This window comes from Triticum urartu, chromosome 6, assembly GCF_003073215.2.
Source record: "Triticum urartu cultivar G1812 chromosome 6, Tu2.1, whole genome shotgun sequence".
In the NCBI taxonomy this organism is placed as follows: Eukaryota; Viridiplantae; Streptophyta; class Magnoliopsida; order Poales; family Poaceae; genus Triticum; species Triticum urartu.
In genome coordinates, this window is record NC_053027.1 from 417,340,515 (window position 1) to 417,361,215 (window position 20,701).

A 20,701-nucleotide genomic window follows, 5' to 3' on the forward strand; every position below is an offset into this window, starting at 1 on the left:
TTTACATGAAGCACTTTTGATTGTCAATACGTATTTCTAAGTTCTATAGTGCAAACGATTGAGTTGGATTCAACTTCGTTGTACAACTGAATGTTGTTTGTGCTGTAACATCTTGTAGTTTCTGATGCTTCATGGTTTAATTTTGGGTCGACATGTTTGGTGCTGCAGGAGCGGTTGTACATGATGTTGAGCTTGCAGGGCAGCAAGTACGTGGTACTACCTGTCATTCTGTCAACGAGGACGAGGAGGTTGGCGAGCAGAGGGCGCCGAGGTGGACCCTGAGTCCAATCAGCGTTTGAGGAGGCACATTCCAATTTTATTCTCCAGCACTTTTGAATTGCATTTTCATCTACACTAGATATTTATGAATAACAGTTTCTTTGTTTGATATAATTTTTATGTTATCACGGTGTTGTTTTCCTTTTGCATGAATATGGCATTAGCATTCAAACCTTAGGTTCAACATATACTCTCATCTTCCTCTGCATCCACATACCTTCAACTACTTGAAGCTGCATATGGTTTCCAGAGGGGAGTTGCAAGTTCCGATGCACATTAAAAACCTTAGAGGCACCTTCTCATAGTGCCTCACACCACATTGTTCGGACATGTGAATTCAAATGGTAGAGTCAGACGCCTCGGTGCAGTGGCTAGATAGTTTCAGAATTCAGACTTCCAATGTACTTTTATGAGATGTTCGTGTTCATTCTGGTTGATGGCATAATATTTGTTCTTTTGACAAGTTCATTCATTATACTAACCAAGTACATAACTTGCAGACCTTTGGCCTTTACTTTATGATTTGATTGATGGGAAGTCGAGTTATCTATATTGAACACATTTTTATTTTTTTGCAGGATGGTTGATACATGTCTACACATTTTGTCAGAGCAATTTGTAGTGGAAGAAGTACCCTCAGACTGATAAGAAGGCAACGGTTATTTCGAAGTAACGGTTATTGTTGTAGATCAAGGATGACAAGAAGGCAACTAATGTACCAGGTGCAGGTACTAAACATACTACATACAATAAGTTTATTATTTCTCTCTTAGAAATATACATAGATCATTTTGAGCCTTGACTAGAGAGCCAGATTTCTTCCTGAACTTATAGCATTACTAGATACGTTTTGTATCTTTTTGATAAAACTCCACATACTGCAGTTTATAATTAAAAATATGAAAATGACACAACATGATTTGAAGCGCACATACATTGCTTGGGAGTTAAACATACACACATTAGTTTGGTGTTATCCCTTTGGTGGTCACAATCTGAAGATCACATGGCATAAACTGAACTTCACATACTACAACTTTTTTGGTCAGAAGTTGTACATTTTAGTTCTAATTCATCAGATAATGTACAAACACTTATTTGTACCATTATTTTCAAAGTTTGAAGATCACATCAGCTAACTTCGTATTAGAACAAATACAACTTCACATTGGCTAATCCTACTACAGTTTCTTGCATGTAAGACGTTGAATAAAATTTGTAGATATGCCTGCCATGGCGAAATACTTATTCTATGCCTATGTAGATATGTCTGCATGATGATTCCATTCAACATTTTATAAATATTTTACCTCATGTATGACAGAACTATTTTATGTGTGTTATGGACATATGTCATAAATAGTTAATTCTTGTGCTTCTCTTGGCTGTCAATCTCCCTATGAGCTTCAAAGCACTTGAGCTGACTGCACTTTCTACCAAATTCTTGTGGAGTATTTTCAGGTAATTAGCAACCTAGTATGCATGGATGTGATGACTTTGAAGTTTTATGGAGCATTTGGCTGTCTGCAGTATTTTGGACCAGCCAACTTAATTGTAATCCTGAATCTTATGTGTTTTCTGGACCATTTGGTGCTCAAGTGTTATGGAGTAGAAATCTTGTGCTCATGGATGTTACTCAATTATTTGGACCATTTAGTTTTTGAAGTATTTTAGACCAGCGAGTAGGGGTCCTTTATGTGACTTGTGTTTTCTGGATGGTTGCCAAGATGGCCAAACTTTGCTTTGTGTAGATTGACTTGTGCTTGAACCTGCGAACAGTGTGTGTGTGTGTGTAGTTTTGTTACCATTTTATCAATGATTGTGCAATGTGTTCATCTTGATACTGTTTGTGGATAAGAGTTGAGCATTGTATATAACATTTGAATTAGAGCAGTATCTAATTGTTGTTTTGGCTGTGCACCATCTTACCAACAATTTATATGTCGGCAAAAACATTCCAACACAGAAAGTGTCGGCAAAAGTATACCCCTAACTAGACAAACCATGTGTTGGCAATACTAAATGCCTTCAGACAGACTAAGTGTCGGCATAGGTAGGGTGTACATTGACTTACCATGTGTTAGCATAGGTAGGGTGTAAGATGACTCACCATTTGTCGGCATAGGTAGGGTGTACATTGACAGATTATTTGTCGGTGTAGGTAGGGTGTATGCTGACAAAAAAAGTGTCGGCAAGTGAACTTCTGTCGGCAATACCTTTCCCCACAGCAAGTCCTCCGACTGTTTTATCTTCTGTCAGCATATGTGTTAGCTACAATTTATGTGTCGGCAAAGGTACCATATGCCACCAAATAGTTGTGTCACCAAAACTTGACCATGGTGTAGTGCTAACTTGCATGATTTGAATGGAACTAACCCGGACTGATGTTGTTTTCAGCAGAATTGCCATGGTGTTATTTATGTGCAGAAACAAAAGTTCTCGGAATGACCTAAAACTTCACGGAACGTCTATTTGGAAATAATAAAAAATCCTTGAAAAAGATGAAGACCAGGGGGCCCACACCCTAGCCATGAGGGTGGGGGCGCGCTTGCCCCCCAGGGCGCGCCCCCCCTACCTCGTGGGCCCCCAGGAGCTCCTCCGACCTCAACTCCAACTCTATATATTTGAATTTCAGGGAGAAAAAAATCAGAGAGAAGGATTCATCGCGTTTTACGATACGGAGCCACCGCCAAGCCCTAAAACCTCTCGGGAGGGCTGATCTGGAGTCCGTTCGGGGCTCTGGAGAGGGGAATCCGTCCCCATCGTCATCATCAACCTTCCTCCATCACCAATTTCATGATGCTCACCGCCGTGCATGAGTAATTCCATCGTAGGCTTGCTGGACGGTGATGGGTTGGATGAGATTTATCATGTAATCGAGTTAGTTTTATTAGGGTTTGATCCCTAGTATCCACTATGTTCTGAGATTGAGTTGCTATGACTTTGCTATGCTTAATGCTTGTCACTAGGGCCCGAGTGCCATGATTTCAGATCTGAACCTATTATGTTTTCATCAATATATGAGAGTTCTTGATCCTATCTTGCAAGTCTATAGTCACCTATTATGTTTTATGATCCGTTAACCCCGAAGTGACAATAATCGGGATACTTACCGGTGATGACCGTAGTTTGAGGAGTTCATGTATTCACTATGTGTTAATGCTTTGGTCTGGTACTCTATTAGAAGGAGGCCTTAATATCCCTTAGTTTTCGCTAGGACCCCGCTGCCACGGGAGGGTAGGACAAAAGATGTCATGCAAGTTCTTTTCCATAAGCACGTATGACTATATTCGGAATACATGCCTACATTACATTGATGAATTGGAGCTAGTTCTGTGTCACCCTAGGTTATGACTGTTACATGATGAACCACATCCGGCATAATTCTCTATCGCCGATACATTGCCTACGAGCTTTCCATATATTGTTCCTCGCTTATTTACTTTTCCGTTGCTATTGCTATCATCACTACAAAACACCAAAAACATTACTTTTGCTACCATTACCTTTTGCTACCGTTACCAATACTATCATATTACTTTGCTACTAAACACTTTGCTGCAGATATTAAATTTCCAGGTGTGGTTGAATTGACAACTCAGCTGCTAATACTTGAGAATATTCTTTGGCTCCCCTTGAGCAGAATAAATAAATTTGGGTTGAATACTTTACTCTCGAAAACTGTTGCGATCCCCTATACTTGAGGGTTATCAAGACTATTTTCTGGCGCCGTTGCCGGGGAGCATAGGTCTATTCTTTGAGTCACTTGGGATTTATATCTGCTTATCATTATGAAGAACTTGAGAGACCCAAAAACCAAGATTTATCCCTCAACTACGAGGGGAGGTAAGGAACTGCCATCTAGCTCTGCACTTGATTCACCTTCTATTTTGAGTAAGCTCGCGACACCTAAACCTTGTTCTGCTGTTCGCTCTGATATGTCGCATGTTATTGATGATGCCACTTTTGCTATGCATGATACTTATGATGAAACTACTTCTATGCTTGATACTACTGTGCCACTTGGTGAATTTCTTGATGACCAAGTTGACAGGGTTAGAGAGAATGAAAATATTGAATCTGATAATATTGATGAAAGTGACGATGAAGACTCTTCCCATAATAAATACAAATAGCCTGTTATTCCTGAGGGTTATGTTTTTGAAAAAGAAGTTGCTCTAGCTATTTTAGCTTGCAAAGATAGATACGAGCTCAAGAGGTTATTAGCTAAATGGAAGCAACAATCCCTTAATGCTAGAATGAAACCTGACCCTGCTTTTGCTACTTCACCAATCTGTGTTACTGATAAGGATTATGAATTCTCTATTAATCCTGATATAATTACTTTGGTTGAATCGGATCCTTTTCATGGCCATGAATCTGAAACTGTTGTGGCACATCTTACTAAATTAAATGATATAGCCACCCTGTTCACTAATGATGAGAGAACTCGCTACTTTTATACCCTTAAAATATTTCCGTTCTAATTAAAGGGTGATGCTAAGATATGGTTCAATTCTCTAGATCCTGGTTGTGTGCGTAGTCCCCAGGATATGATTTATTACTTCTCTGCTAAATATTTCCCTGCTCATAAGAAACAAGCTGCTTTAAGGGATATATATAATTTTGTGCAAATTGAAGAAGAGAGTCTCCCACAAGCTTGGGGGAGGCTTCTCAAGTTACTTAATGCTTTGCCTGATCATCCTCTTAAGAAAAATGAAATACTTGATATCTTTTATAATGGACTAATCGATACTTCCAGAGATTACCTGGATAGTTGTGTTGGTTCTGTTTTCAGGGAGAGAACACCGGATGAAGCTGAAATTCTATTGAATAATATGTTGACAAATGAAAATAATTGGACACTTCCTGAGCCAACTCCTGATCCTATTCCTAAACCAACTCTGAAGAAAAGAGGTGTTATATTTCTCAGTCCTGAAGATATGCAAGAGGCAAAGAAATCCATGAAAGAAAAAGGTATTAAAGCTGAAGATGTTAAGAATTTACCTCCTATTGAAGAAATACATGGTCTTAATTTACCGCCTGTTGAAGAAACATATGATCTTAATCCTTCACCTATTGAAGAAACTCATGGTGTTGATAACCCGGCACAGGTAGTAAAGGTAAATTCTCTCTATAGATATGATAAAGCTGAAATCCCATTTACTAAGTTTGCTAGCCCATGCTTAGATGAGTTCGATAAATTTATGGTTAAGCAAGAAGATTTTAATGCTTATTTTGGTGGACAATTGAAATACAATTCAAATATGCTTGAACACTTGGGTGATTATATGGCTAATGTCAAAGGTGAACTTAAACTTATTAGTAAACATGCTTCTATGGTTACCACTCAAGTAGAACAAGTACTTAAAGCTCAAAATGATTTGCTCAATGAATTGAATAGTAAGAATAATGACTATGCTGTTAGAGTGGCCACTAGAACTGGTAGAATGACTTAGGAACCTCTGTATTCTGAAGGCCATCCTAAGAGAATTGAGCAAGATTCTCAGAGAAATAATATAGATGCACCTAGTCCTTCTAAAAGGAAGAAAAAGAAAAATGATAGGACTTTGAATGCTTCTAGTGAACCTATTACTGAAACACCTGAGAATCCAAATGATATTTCTATTTCTGATGCTGAAACACAATCTAGTAATGAACATGAACCTAATGAAAATGTTAATGACAATGTTCATGATGACGCTCAACCTAGTAATGATAATGATATAGAAATTGAACCTGTTGTTGATATTGATAACCCACAATTAAAGAATCAACGTTATGATAAGAAAGACTTTGTTGCTAGGAAACATGGTAAAGAAAGAGAACCATGGGTTCAGAAACCCATGCCTTTTCCCCCAAAACCATCCAAGAAAAAGAATGATGAGGATTTTGAGCGCTTTGCTGAAATGATTAGACCTATCTTTTTGCGTATGCGATTAACTTATATGCTTAAAATGAATCCTTATGCTAAGTACATGGAAGAAATTGTCACTAATAAAAGGAAGATACCGGAAGCTAAAATTTCCACCATGCTTGATAATTATACTTTTAAGGGTGGAATACCAACGAAACTTGGAGATCCAGGAGTACCCACTATACCATGCTCCATTATAAAAAACTATGTTAAAAATGCTTTATGTGATCTTGGAGCCGGTGTTAGTGTTATGCCTCTCTCTTTATATCGTAGACTTGATTTGAATAAGTTGACACCTACTGAAATATCTTTGCAAATGGCTGATAAATCAACTGCTATACCTGTCGGTATTTGTGAGGATGTGCCTGTTGTGGTTGCAAACGTTACTATTTTAACGGACTTTGTTATTCTTGATATTCCCGAGGACGATAGTATGTCTATTATTCTTGGAAGACCTTTCTTGAATACTGCAGGAGCTGTTATTGATTGCACCAAAGGCAATGTCACTTTTCATGTTAATGGTAATGAGCATACGGTACACTTTCCGAGGAAACAACCTCAAGTCCACAGTATAAACTCTATTGGAAAAACTACATCGATTATTTTTGGAGGTTTTGAATTTCCTCTTCCTACTGCCAAGAAGAAATATGATATTCTTATTATTGGGGATGTGCATATCCCTGTTGAGGTAACATAGTGTTATTCAAAATTTCTCCGGTTCCATGTTATTCGAAATGAGTTCGTTAACAAGACTTGATCAACCTTGTTAGTGGATTCCTTTTGATGATCATGAGATGGATGAATTTAGAAAACACAACTCTCTGTACCCTCCTTTTACTTTCTGTTATTTATATTAAATAAAATAAAAATAAGTATTTTCCATCTGTTATCTGAATTATCCATGCAATATAAAAATATCGCGAAACTAAAAGTTCTCCAAATGCCCTAAAATTTAAATATGATTTTTTCTGGAATATTTGACAATATTTGGCACCGAGAACACAGCAGGGGGCATCCACCTGGCCACGAGGGTGGAGGGTGCGCCCTACCCCCTGGGCGCGCCCCCCTACCTCGTGAGCCCATGGTGGCCCTCCTCCACTTATTCCTACACCCACACACTTCTTCCTCCCACAAACACGATTATCCAGTTCAAACCCGAGTCCAAGCTCATTTTGCTGCCATTTTCGATCTCCTTGCTCAAAGCACCTCTCACAAAACTGCTTGGGGAGATTGTTCCTTGGTATGTGACTCCTCCATTGGTCCAATTCGTTTTTGTTCTAGTGCTCTATTCATTGCAAATTTGTGCTGCCTAGGTGACCATGTTCTTAAGCTTGCATGTCAAATTTATGTGGTTCCAAGTAGTCTTGATGCATGATATAGGCTCTAGGAACTTGTAGGAGTAGTTGCTATAAATTTTGTTGAGTTTGGTTTACTTTAATTTTGAAGTTACTAAAAATTTTAGAAATTTTTTAGAGGAAGAAATATGCTTAGGAAAATGTACCAAGGTGGTTCTTCAAGGAAGCAAGGACCCAGGCTTGCAATGTGTGATGCTGATGAAGAGCCACCAAGAGACGCTCCAGTGCGTCCTTGTGAATGGCCTTCGGAAAACTTTATGGATCGAGCGGGGATTAAGGAAGAATTTAACGCATATTTGCCTAATGCTGATCTTGTGAGCTTCGAGGAAGAAAAACTTTGTGAGGAGGTTTGAATTTTCATCTTCACGTAATTCTCCTACTGTCCTGTTTGATCTTTATGAAAAATCTTATACTATGGACTTAGAGGATTTTACCACTGCTTGCAAACTTCAACAATGGGGTGTCAGGGAACCTCACAAATCTGAATTTAGAGATTTTCTTGCTAGTATAACTGTGGGGGAATCTAGAGATATAACACAAGCTACCATAGGGAGCATTCACTTTCCTGCTATACAATATTTTGCTCTCTTCATAGGTAGATGCATTAATGGTAAAGATGAAGCATGTCATATGTGTGTTCCTGACCTCAGTATTCTTAGGAGTGTTGTGTTAGGAGACAAATCTTATAATTTGGGAGCCATTGTTGCACGTAGGTTGCATCTTAATAGATTTAATGGAGATTTCTTTGGTGGAATTTATGCAACCCGCTTAGCTGATTTTCTTGGTGTAACTATACGTGATGATGATATTGAATTACCTCCTGCTTACCTAGACTTTAATGCTATGGTTCACTCTAGTTTGTCGAGAGGAATGAATCACCTCTCCAGTATCACTTAATATTTGACAGACGTCGTGTTGTCCGTATTACTCTCCCTGCTCCTGCCTTCTTTGATTATCAGGTAAAAGGAAGATATGTTATTACCAGAGAGGAGGCAAATGAGTACGAGAGGAGGGCGGGGGCCGCTCGTCGCCATGCTGCAGCTCAGGAGGCGATAGCCGATGCATCTCAGTATGACCCCAACTTTTACTATGGATATCCGCCAGGCCAACCGCGGCCATAGACCAACTTAGGCCAAAAGCCTAAGCTTGGGGGAGTACGTATTTCTCACCGACATTACATTCATGTTCACACACTCATTGCTAGATGTCGGTGCTCATACTTTTTCATTGTATCATCCATGCTAGTTTATTTCCCTTTTTATGCTTTCTTCTTGTGTGTTTAATAAACCTTAAGAAAAAACAAAAAACATTAGTTGTACCTTTTAATTAGTTTACTTTCCATGCTTGTAGTAGTAATTAAAAACAAAACCCAAAAAGATTTCATGTTCATCTTTTTGCTTGTTGGGAGCTTTCCTGTGTAAATAGTTTTATTTCTTTTCTTTGGGGGTCGATAGGAGAAAACCATGATTAAATTGTTGAAGTGGCTCTTATATGCATTATTGTTGATCTGACAAAAGAGCCCATATTGCCTTGTCTTCTCCTGTTTATTGAATGCTTGCAGATTCCAGCTTAGTCCGGTGCACGTGCACTATTATTATTATCCACATTGTTCGGTCGTGCAAGTGAAAGGCAATTATTACTGAGATGAGAAAAGCGGGTATGAACTCGACCTCTCTTGTTTTTGTAAATATGATTAGTTCATCGTTGCTGATTCAGCCTATTATGAATAAACATGTTTGCAATGACAACTAGAGATCATAGTTTCTTGTGCCATGCTTGATTAGCTAGGAGCTTATAATGGTTTACCTTGCGTGCCAACATGCTATTAAAATGGTTGTGATGTGGTATGATAGGGTGGTATCCTCCTCTGAATGATTTAAGTGACTTTGTCGGCGTTCTAGGAACGGGGGTCCCCAGACTTGCCTGCCTGCAACCTGCGGCGTGGCTCAAAAGGGGGCCCAGCACGGCCCGTCTTCACCAACACAAACCCAAGACCATCGCGAGGGATCAAGCCTCGCGGGGCGGACAACGCGGAGCTTCCTCAGGCACAGCCTCGTCAGGCTGGCTCACGAGGAGGCGGAGAGATCAAGGCGGGGTACCTCACGAGGTGCCCGTGACGCAAGCCATGACGACTCAGGTCGCCAGGCGGGTGCCAGCCCGCACAACGTCCTCCTTCCCTCTTTGGTGCAAAGGGGGCAAGCGCAGCCGCGGAGTACCAAGGCATCAGGCAAAGGTTGCCATTTCAGTGCAACGAGACCAAGACCAGGAGGACTACGAGACGGAGGTCATCGTGGAGCCCAAGACGGCGTCATCACCAGAGCTTTGCGCAGGCGAAGACTACTTTTGTCAGGATAGCTGATACTTGTTGTCCCCCTTCAAATTAGCCCGCCATTGTTGGTTCCCTTCCCGCTCGATATTTGGGAAGAGGACCAGGGCCTCTATAAATAGGACCAGCCACCCACATAGCAAAGGAAGAGGTCGATTAGCTGAGGGCTGAGGAGTTCGGTCGGTTGGTTGAGAGAGAGAGAGAGAAGAGAAAGGTGACTGAACTCCACCCAGCAGTTCATCGCCCCAGCCAAGAACAGGCCCTCGCGAGGCCTTTCTTCCTTGTATTGTTCGCCATCATCAGCCCAAGAGGCAATCCACACACCACACACTGGAGTAGGGTATTACACCACAACGGTGGCCCGAACCAGTATAAACCTTGTGTCTCTTGCGTTGTTCTTTCCGTAGTTTAGACCCTAGCATGGCGGAGGGGTGCAGGTAGGTAGGAAGAGGAATCTCCGCGCGCACCCCAGTGTTCGAACCTCAAGGGTCTGCCGAAACCCGAAATCCGACATTTGGCGCGCCAGGTAGGGGTGCGCCGGAATCCACCTTCTACCCCCCCCGTTCTCCTCCGACCATCGCACCCATGTCTGACGCTCGTCGGGCCTGCGCGGAGCGCAGGGCCACCCTCGCTTCCCGCGTCACCCAGACGGCCCCTGTCGGCGAGCATCCTCGCCGTTCCCCGTCACCTGCCGTCAACGCCGCCACCGGCCCAACGAGGGACGAGCAACAAGCATCGTCTCAGCATCCTTCCGTGCGGCAAGACGGCCGCACCGCAACTCCCTCGCTCGCCCCGGCTGGATCTTCGTCCCGCGCGCTCCGCGCGCCCATGGAGGCTCGAGCTGCGCTCATCGTGGCAAACAAGCTCCTGCACTACCGTCCCGTCGACGACGTCTACGAAGAATGGCTCGACTGCGTCGCCGAGCTCGTCCGCGCCGCAGGGGGCTCTTTCGCGCCGTCCGTTCCGCTGCACCGCACCCCGCCCCGCGCGGGCGACGAGGCTCCGGCGGCGCCCCGGCCGCCTCCTCCTCAAGAAGACGCCATGGCCCCAAGGCGCGTGGCCCCTGGGCGAAACCCGCGCCGTCAGGTGCCAGCGCGGCAAGAACAGAGCTGCCAAGAAGTCCCTCGCCCGCCAGAAGCTGCTCGGGCGCTCCCTGCTCTAGCACGTCGCGACCATGCTCCTGCTCCCGCGCGTCAAGACCCCGCGCTGCTCTCAGCTGCAGCACGCGGGGACATGCAAGACCAGGCTCTCCATCACCCAAGGCCTCCCGTGGCCATAGCAGGATGCCGCGCCTACACCACCGAACTACGCAGCGTCGCGTGGCCCGGCAAGTTCAAGCCAGACCTGCCTCCTTGCTACAACGGCACGGCCGACCCTGCGGAGTTCCTCCAGCTCTACGAGCTGGGCATCGAAGCTGCCAACGGAGACGAGAAGGTCATGGTGAACTGGTTTCGCATGGCACTCAAGGACGGGGCCCGAACCTGGCTCCTGAACCTGGCTCCAGGCACAATCTCCTCCTGGGAGGAGATGCGCACCCGCTTCATCGCCAAATTCCAAGGCACTCGCGACCGGCCACCCGCCGTGAGCGACATGCGCCGCATCAAGCAACAACCCGGGGATACCCTGCAGAAGTACATCCAGCGCTTCAACAACGCACGCCTCAAGATTCCCAAGGTGACTGAAGAGGCTATCATCTCAGCCTTCTCCGACGGCGTGCGTGACATCAAGATGAAGGAGGAGCTGGCGATGCATGAAGACTTGTGCACTTCCTTGGAGCTGTTCAACTTGGCGAACAAGTGCGCCAGGGCCGAGGAAGGGCGTCTCTCCCTCCTCGAGTTGCCTGCCGCAGACCCAGAAGAGAAGAAGCTCAAGACCAAGGATGTGAAGCGCAAGGGGGCTGCCGTGCTCGCGGCAGAACCAGACACCAAGCGGGGCAGAGATCAGCCCGAACCTTCCAAGGGCAGTCGGTACTGTGTGTACCACGACCTCCACACCCACAACACCAACGAATGTCAAGAACTCCGAGCCGTGCGTGAAGGAAGGATCGGCCGTCGCCCTGACCGCGGCGACCGGGGCTACGGCCGAGGAGGAGGAAGGAATGCAGGACGCTGGGAAGACCGTGGCCCGCGCCAAGGGTGGCGCGACCAACCTCGCGAGGATCGCTGGCAAGACCTGCCTCGCGAGAGAGACTGGAGGGATCAACCTCGCGAGGATCGCCCGCAAGGCAACGCAGGCCTCCCACCGTTGCCGCCGCAGCCAAGGAGAAACGAGGACTGCCACCAAGACGAGGAGGCTGGGGGCTTCCAGGAGGCGCGCGCGATCGCCTGCATCCTGGGCGGGGCTCAAGCCCCAGCCTCTCAACGCATCTTTAAGCAGTTCGCCCGTGAAGTGAACGCAGTCCTCCCCAGGCTCGAAGCCATGCGCCCTCTCAGGTGGTCGGCGTGCGCCATCACGTTCAGCTCAGCGGATCAGCTCAAGTGTGTGGCTACGGCCGGAGTCCTCCCGATGCTTTGTTCCCCAATCATCAGCAACGTGGTGGTCACCAAGACCCTCATCGATGGTGGCGTAGGGCTCAACGTCCTATCCGTGGAGACGTTCCACAACCTCCAAGTGCCCTACAGCCAGCTTCAGCCAACCAAGCCCTTCTCCGGTATCACCGACGGCTCCACGGTCCCGATCGGGCAGGTCCGCCTCCCTGTCACCTTCGGGGCACGCGACAACTACCGCACCGAGCTCATCGACTTCGACGTCACTCACATTCGCCTGCCATACAACGCCATCCTTGGGTACCCAGCGCTGTCCAAGTTCATGGCCATAACTCACCACGGCTACAACGTCCTCAAGATGCCAGGAAGCGACGGGGTCATCACGGTGCCCTGCGAAGAGAAGGACACGGTGTGTTCCCTGGAACGGGCCTTTCAGGCCGCATCACTGGAAGACCCGGTCCGTGGAAGCAGGAGGCCTCCCGAGACCGCCCCTAAGAAGAAGACATCATCCGACCTGGCCCCTCTGGGCACATGCCTTCCCAGGGGGAACCTCCTTCCATCGCATAGGAAAGCGTGCCCGGCGCCCTCCTCAGGCAGGGCTCGGGGGCTCTCCCCTGGAGGGCCGCCGACCTAGTTAGGGTCACGAGGGAGGCGCTTGGGCACCACGTGGAGGCGTGTTTCGAAGCACGTTTCCCTCAAGAAGGAGCGAGGCAAGGAGATCCAGACCCTCAGGAGTTCGTCAGCAAGGCCATTCAGGAGTTACAGGAGTCAAGGGTCATGAGAGGCGGCCGTCGCCTACCAGCAGTGGCCCCCCATCCAGGCGAGGATTGCGGGCTGCGCATCTGCATCGACATACCAGGGCTCAACCAAGTCGCCTCCCTGGAGCTCCTCTGGCCCTCGCGAGTGGGGCGCTGCGGAGGTCCACCCCACAGCTACGTTCGCCTGCCTTACGGCCTGCCGAACGCGGCTGACGCGTACCGGCGCCTCATGAGGGGCACCACGGAGGCACAAGAGGCCAGGCGTTCCACAGCCCTGGCGGAGATGGAGATGGTCCGCGAGGGGCCACCAGCGCCTCCCGAGCCTCCCAAGGCCCCTGGGCCTGGGGGCTCATGAGGATCGACTTCCGCAGCCCACTGAGTCGGCTACACCAACACCCTTTTGTCTTCAGCATCATCAGGTGACATCTTTCAAGTTTTACTTCCAGCTGGGAGCGCCCCCAGGGCTGCATTATTCCCAGGCCGCGTGGGTCCGTCCCTGCGGCGTGTATCCCTTTTTATTCCATGTCGTTAGCTTACCTTGTTGGGGGCGCCCCCTCGGGCTGCATGACCCCCCAAGTCGCTCGGGCCTGACCCAGTGATCTCCGCATTCCCAACATCTATTTGAACGAATCCACTCCTTCGCGGCTAATGTGTTTTACCTAGTTGCCTGCTCAGCTGACGCCAACTAACGGAGCTGCTCCCAAATGGCACGACGCTTGTGCATGGGTCCGTCCCTACAACACCGACAAACCTGGATGGCTGAGCTCTGGCCGCGGCAGCCCTACATAGCGTCACCTCGTCAAGCCTTCAGTGCCTCACTACCCCTCGGAAGCAACCAACGGCTGAATGTCAATTGTCATGGCAACCCCTTGTTTTCTCTATGCTGGACCTGCAGGACCTCCTGAAGGAGCTGCGTCGGGCGAGGCTCTTACGGTGTCTCCTTCGCTCTCGCCTGCGTGAACCGCTTGCACGTTAAAGGGGGGGTGCCTGAGCATCGCGACTCAGGGATCTTACTGGCTCTCCATCCCTCACCCTCTGGCCTTGACCATGGCATCGTGACCTGGCATACCAGCGATGGCTGAAGCCGCCTTGGGACTAGGACCTGTCGGCGCAGAGCACCAAGCCCTCGTGAGGTTCGAAAGGGAGGACTGAGCTAAGGCAGGATGAGCAACTCGCGCAATTCTACGACAAGGGTTATATTAACAAAACAGGATCACAGGCACCTTACAAGCCCCCACGGGGCGCGTTTTTGGTTCCTCGCAGGGAACAGATCCTAAAGGGACGCAAACTACGTGCATCCGTACAAAAGACGCCACCATCAACAGTGGGCCGTCAGGCATCGACGCCAACCCCATGCAGATCAGAGTCGGCGGCGGCCTGACGATCCCGCCCTGCTCCAGGAGCGGCACCGGCTCGGGGGCTCGTAGCTGTCGTCGCTCGTCTCCGGAGTCGCGAAGGGCTCGCCGGAGTCGCTGGAACCTCTGACGTCTCCACCGCCTGAGGAGCCACCAAGGGAGCGGTTGGCAAGACCAGTCCACGTCGCAGCAAGGTCCCGGCCGCCTTCCCTGGGGCAGCACTGCAGCCGGCGCCCGCTCGCATCGAAGACCTTGAAGAGCATCACCGAAGCACCGTCGTAGTCCAAGTGAATCGCGAAGACGCCCCTTGTCCTGCAAACCCGGGCAATCTCTCTCCAGCCCCGAGTCATGTAGACCTCGCCCGGGGCGACGACCGCGACCTCTGCCTCAGTCGCGAGGGTGCTGCAGCCGGCGTGCTGCAGCCAGAGCTCCAGGGGCTCCCCCTGCGGGATGATGGAGGCGAAGAAGGGAGGAAGGCGGATCCAAGACTAAAGAGGGATGGTGACATGGAGCACAAACTCTTGGGAGGAGCCCTCGGTGTGGACCCCAGGGGGGACGACCCACACCTTCGTGACCCGGCGGCGCCGTCCGTGGCGGCTAGCATCAGCTCCTTCGGGGCCCTTGAGATGGGCATGCAATGGAAGCGGGAACCCCGGCGGTGCCAGCTCGCCCCAAGGCCTCGACACCACCTGAAAGGCCCCCTCGTCCATGCCACGGCGGACGGGCCATTTCTTCGGCGGGAGTGGGTCTGGTCCCTCTCGGGGGGCCTTTCCCTTCTCTGCCATCGAGAACCGGCGGAGCGGAGCCATCGCGGCAAGACGGAGCAAGAATCGGGAAGAAGGAGGAGCAAGGAGGGATGGACTGGAAGGGCGCGCGCCGTTCCGTACTTATAGCCGGTGAAGGCCAACCGCCGACCGCCATGATCGCAGGTAATCATGACCCGTTTTGCATGCAAGGACTTGTCCAATCCGTGCAGTTGTCGAGGCGCCGTGGGGAAGTGGAGACGCCCATGTCCAATCAACCGCCACGCAGTGCCCAAGGCCGCAGGCTGTTAGGGCCCGCGGCGCTTCGCTCTTGCCCTTCCGCCTCCCTGCACGGCCAAGTCCGGGCGCGCCTTGGGCCCGGGGGCTACTGTCGGCGTTCTGGGAACGGGGGTCCCCAGACTTGCCTGCCTGCGGCCTGCGGCGTGGCTCAAAAGGGGGCCCAGCACGGCCCGTCTTCACCAACACAAACCCAAGACCCTTGCGAGGGGCCAAGCCTCGCGGGGCGGACGACGCGGAGCTTCCTCAGGCACGGCCTCGTCAGGCTGGCTCACGAGGAGGCGGAGAGATCAAGGCGGGGTACCTCACGAGGTGCCCGTGACGCAAGCCATGACGACTCAGGTCGCCAGGCGGGTGCCAGCCCGCGTAGCATCCTCCTTCCCTCTTTGGTGCAAAGGGGGCAAGCGCAGCTATGGAGTACCGAGGCATCATGCAAAGGTTGCCATTTCAGTGCAACGAGACCAAGACCAGGAGGACTACGAGACGGAGGTCATCGTGGAGCCTAAGACGGCGTCATCACCAGAGCTTTGCGCAGGCGAAGACTACTTTTGTTAGGATAGCTGATACTTGCTATCCCCCTTCAAATTAGCCCGCCATTGTTGGCTCCCTTCCCGCTCGATATTTGGGAAGAGGACCAGGGCCTCTATAAATAGGACCAGCCACCCACATAGCAAAGGAAGAGGTCGATTAGCTGAGGGCTGAGGAGTTCGGTCGGTTGGTTGAGAGAGAGAGAGATAGAAGAGAAAGGTGACTGAACTCCACCCAGCAGTTCATTGCCCCAGCCAAGAACAGGCCCTCGCGAGGCCTTTCTTCCTTGTATTGTTCGCCATCATCAGCCCAAGAGGCAATCCACACACCACACACTGGAGTAGGGTATTACACCACAACGGTGGCCCGAACCAGTATAAACCTTGTGTCTGTTGCGTTGTTCTTTCCGTAGTTTAGAACCTAGCATGGCGGAGGGGTGCAAGTAGGTAGGAGGCGGAATCTCCATGCGCACCCCAGTGTTCGAACCTCAAGGGTCTGCCGGAACCTGAAATTCGACAGACTTGACTTGGCACATGTTCACGCATGTAGTTGAAACAAAATCAACATAGCCTTCACGATATTTATGTTCATGGTGGATTATATCCTACCCATGCTTGCATTCGGTGTTGATTAATTTTAATGCATGTTCATGACTGTTGTTGCTCTATAGCTAGTCGCTTCCCAGTATTTTTCTAGCCTTCGCCTGTACTAAGCGAGAATACTGCTTGTGCATCCAATCGCATAAACCCCAAAGTTATTCCATATGAGTCCACCATACCTACCTATATGCGGTATCTACCTGCCGTGCCAAGTAAATTTGTATGTGCCAAACTCTAAACCTTCAAATAAATATCCTATTTTGTACACTCAAATAGCTCATGTATCAACTAGGGTTGTCCATATCTTCCATGTTAGGAGGGTTATTCTCAAGAGGAGTGGACTCCGCTCCTCACTCACGAGAAAATGGCTGGTCACCAGGATGCCTAGTCCTATGATTTATGCAAACTAAATCAAAATAATTGCAAACAAAACTCCCCCTGGGACTCTTGTTAGTTGGAGGCACTCGTTGTTTCGAGCAAGCCATGGATTGATGCTTGTTGGTGGAGGGGGACTGTCAGTGTCAAAACCGGCGGATCTCGGGTAGGGGGTCCCGAACTGTGCGTCTAAGGTGGATGGTAACAGGAGGCAGGGAACACGATGTTTTACCCAGGTTCGGGCCCTCTTGAGGGAGGTAAAACCATACATCATGCTTGATTTATTCTTGATGATATGGGTATTACAAGAGTTGATCTACCACCAGATCGGAGAGGCTAAACCCTAGAAGCTAGCCTATGGTATAATTGTATGTTTTTTGTTATGTCCTACAGACTAAAACCCTCCGGTTTATATAGACACCGGAGAGGGTTAGGGTTACACAAGGTCGGTTACAAAGGAGGAGATATCCATATTCGTACTGCGTAGCTTGCCTTCCACGCCAAGTAGAGTCCCATCCGAACACGAGACGAAGTATTCAATCTTGTATCTTCATAGTCCAACAGTCCGGCCAAAGGATATATTCCGGCTGTCCGGAGACCCCCTAATCCAGGACTCCCTCAGTAGCCCCTGAACCAGGCTTCAATGACGATGAGTCCGGTGCACAGTATTTTCTTGGGCATTGCAAGGCAGGTTCCTCCTCCGAATACATCACGGAAGAATTTGAATACAAGGATAGTGTCCGACCCTGCAAAATAAGTTCCGCATTCCACTGTAGAGAGAATAATATTTCCACAAATCTTAATCTGCTGACACATTTTGGCAACATGACATCATGCCATGGTTCGGTGATTATTCGAACCTTTTTCTTCAACTAGCTCCACACATAACGCGAGGCGGTTTCTTGACACATCTTGTCAAAGCAGAGATCGTGTTCCCCTAATTACGGGATTCTCATCAATACGGTCATGGGTAACCCAACCGTGTCTAGGCCTCCTAGATTATAGTCAAGTCCCAAACGGCTACGGAGAGTACGCTTGATATTCACCCTCTTTATAAAGGGACAAGGGTTTTACTTTTTCCCTCCCGTGCTCAATCGAATCCTTCCCCCGCCTCGAGTTCTAACACCCAAAGCCCAGGTCAGGTGCTTCGGACCTTCAATCATGTCCGGATCTAGCCTTCAAGGCCGGTGGATGCCCTCCTCCGTTACGGAAGAGGATATCAAGAAGTTGAGGGAGGCCAGATACCTAACCGCCGAGGTTTCACATCAGCTGCCTGCCCGAGGACAGGTCGTCCCTACTCCTGAACCCAACGAGAACGTTGTGTTCATCTCCCACTTCCTCCGAGGTCTAGGCCTCACCCTGGATCCCTTTGTTAGGGGTTTGATGTTCTATTACGGGCTAGATTTCCACGATCTAGCCCCGGACTCCTTTCTCCACATCTCGGCATTCATTGTCGTGTGTGAGGCCTTCCTCCGCATTATCCCTCACTTCGGCATGTGGCTCAAGACTTTTGACGTGAAGCCGAAGATGGTCGAGGGGCAGTATGCAGCATGCGGAGGCGCATTAATAAGCAAGATAGCAGGAGCTCCATGGCCAAAAGGTTCCTTTCCAGAGGTGTCCAGATTATGGCAACGGGAGTGGTTTTACATCACATCTCCCAGAAGTGCCAAGTGGGTGGCTGCCCCTGCTTTCCGCTCGGGCCCTCCACCACAACTGATGTCATGGATTAGCAAAGGACTGAGCTGGGGTCCAGCCAAGGACGTGCCTATACTACAGAGCCACATTCAAGATCTCTTCGAAGGAGATTTCAGTCTAGTTACGGTGGTGCAAGTCATGCTGGTTCGTCGAGTCCAGCCTTGCAAACGCCGGCCCCTCCGCATGTGGGAGTTTAACCCAGAAGGGTCGCGCACTATTTAGAATTTCCTCGGCCTGACGCACGAGGAGATGTACAAATCATTCTTCGGACCCCAAGTAGAGTGTCCGGATACTACCGAGGACGTGGGCCTGAGCAGCAATCGTACCGCCGACCAAGTAAGTAATCCTTTAGCCGAACACACCGTCTTTCATTTACCATGACGTCATTCTAAGAAATTGCTCTTTGACCAGGACTGGCTAACAAGGGCGAAGATGATTCGGTGTTCGGCCCCCCTTCCTAAGGGTTTGGAGAATCTGGTACTGGAAAAGATGCTTGAGCTAGCACCTTGCCCGGAGCCCTTAAAGGAAGATAAAGGGGGGGACAATGGGGTCGAAAGTGGGCCCCCATCGCTACCAATTCCAACCGAGGGAATGAGCGCCTCCGTGAAGGAGGATAACCAAGGGGAAGGATCTGACCTTCTCTCGCTTCGGGGAAGGAAGAGGACTGCCTCTGAAGATCCGGAAACCAAGGCTTCCAAACGGGAGAAGAAGTCTCCACCAGAGGGTCCTGCCTTGGAGGGTGCTTTTGCCGCACAAGGTCCGCGCGAGGATCAGCCCTCCAACGAGCTGTAAGTATTAAAAAGGTACTTTAATAGTGGAGATATACTACCTTACCTCTGAGGAAAATAACCGAAGCATTTATCTTGCAGTTCGGATCTTAGCCCTTCTCAGCAGAGCTCATCTTCAGGGGATCTTCTTCCGGAGATGATGGAGAGCGAAACGCCTCCCCCGGACTCCCCCGCTCAAGAAGCGGGCGACCTTGAAGTGTCGTCACGGAGGGCCTCTCCGGATCCGGTGAGGCCAGAAGATAATCCTATAGTCACTCGAAGTCCCCAGCGTTCGGCTCTTGAAGAGAGCAAACAAAAGAGTCCGGCACCGTCTGGTAGGCGGTCGGACGTACTGAGGGAGCTATTGGAGCGAGCGGCCATCTCAGAAGAACATCGTACGTTGATGGGTACAGTGATGGAAAGAATTTCGTCCGCTGAAAGCGGATTGCATGAAGCCTTTGTGAGTCTACTGACGGGCTTTGAGGTACGTGAAATGATATACTTTTTGATAGTACCGCACTTTTTTAGGTGTGCCCTGTGTAGATAGAAGCCCCTGAGACTCTGGTTGTCATCGAGAACGGCGGCGAACAGAGGATCGTAGTCCCAGGTAATAACCAAACCGCCTTTATGTGGAGGTGGTGGAAGCTCCGGTGGCTAGACGGACTAATGAGTTTGCCGAGCTAAAGCGGCAACTGGATGTGGCAGATGCCGACATCGAGCTTGTTAACAAGCGGCTTGACGAGGCACAGGGTAAGTAATGTTTTCTAGTGAATGTCACATAGTAAGAGCAGTGTAACGCCATTATCTTTAATATGTTGTGACTGCAGATGGAGCTGCCATCGTGGAGACCCTTCGGACGGAACTTGCCCGAGCCAAGGAACAAACAAGAATTAGTAATGCGGCCGCTTTAAAGGCGGCCGAAGAGTTAAGAGCCGAAAAGGCTGCACATTGCGAGAGCAAAGATAAAATGGCCAAGATGGCTGTAAAGTTAAAAGACACTGCCGACCACTGCCAGCTCCTTGAAGAAGAAAACCGAGTGAAGGCGACTGACCTTGAAAAGGCCGCGGTGGCGACCAAAGACACCCGCTCTGCTATGAGGGCAAAGAAGGAAGAGCTACGTGAAGCCGAGGATATTGCGGCTGGGAAACCCTTTTTGCTGCGGAGGAAGTTTGGAGATCCGCGGTATGCCCCGCTGGATCGGCTGTGGAGTTCGGCAGATGC

General features: G+C 49.1%; 1 long non-coding RNA gene across 1 annotated transcript; it reads left to right on the top strand.

Annotated features, from left to right (window-relative positions):
* Nucleotides 1-309: 309 nt before the first annotated feature.
* Nucleotides 310-2,156, top strand: LOC125513890. The gene is made up of 2 exons (XR_007286217.1): nt 310-1,007; nt 1,741-2,156. It is a non-coding gene; the product is annotated as an uncharacterized LOC125513890 (long non-coding RNA).
* The last annotated feature ends 18,545 nt before the right edge of the window (nt 2,157-20,701 follow it).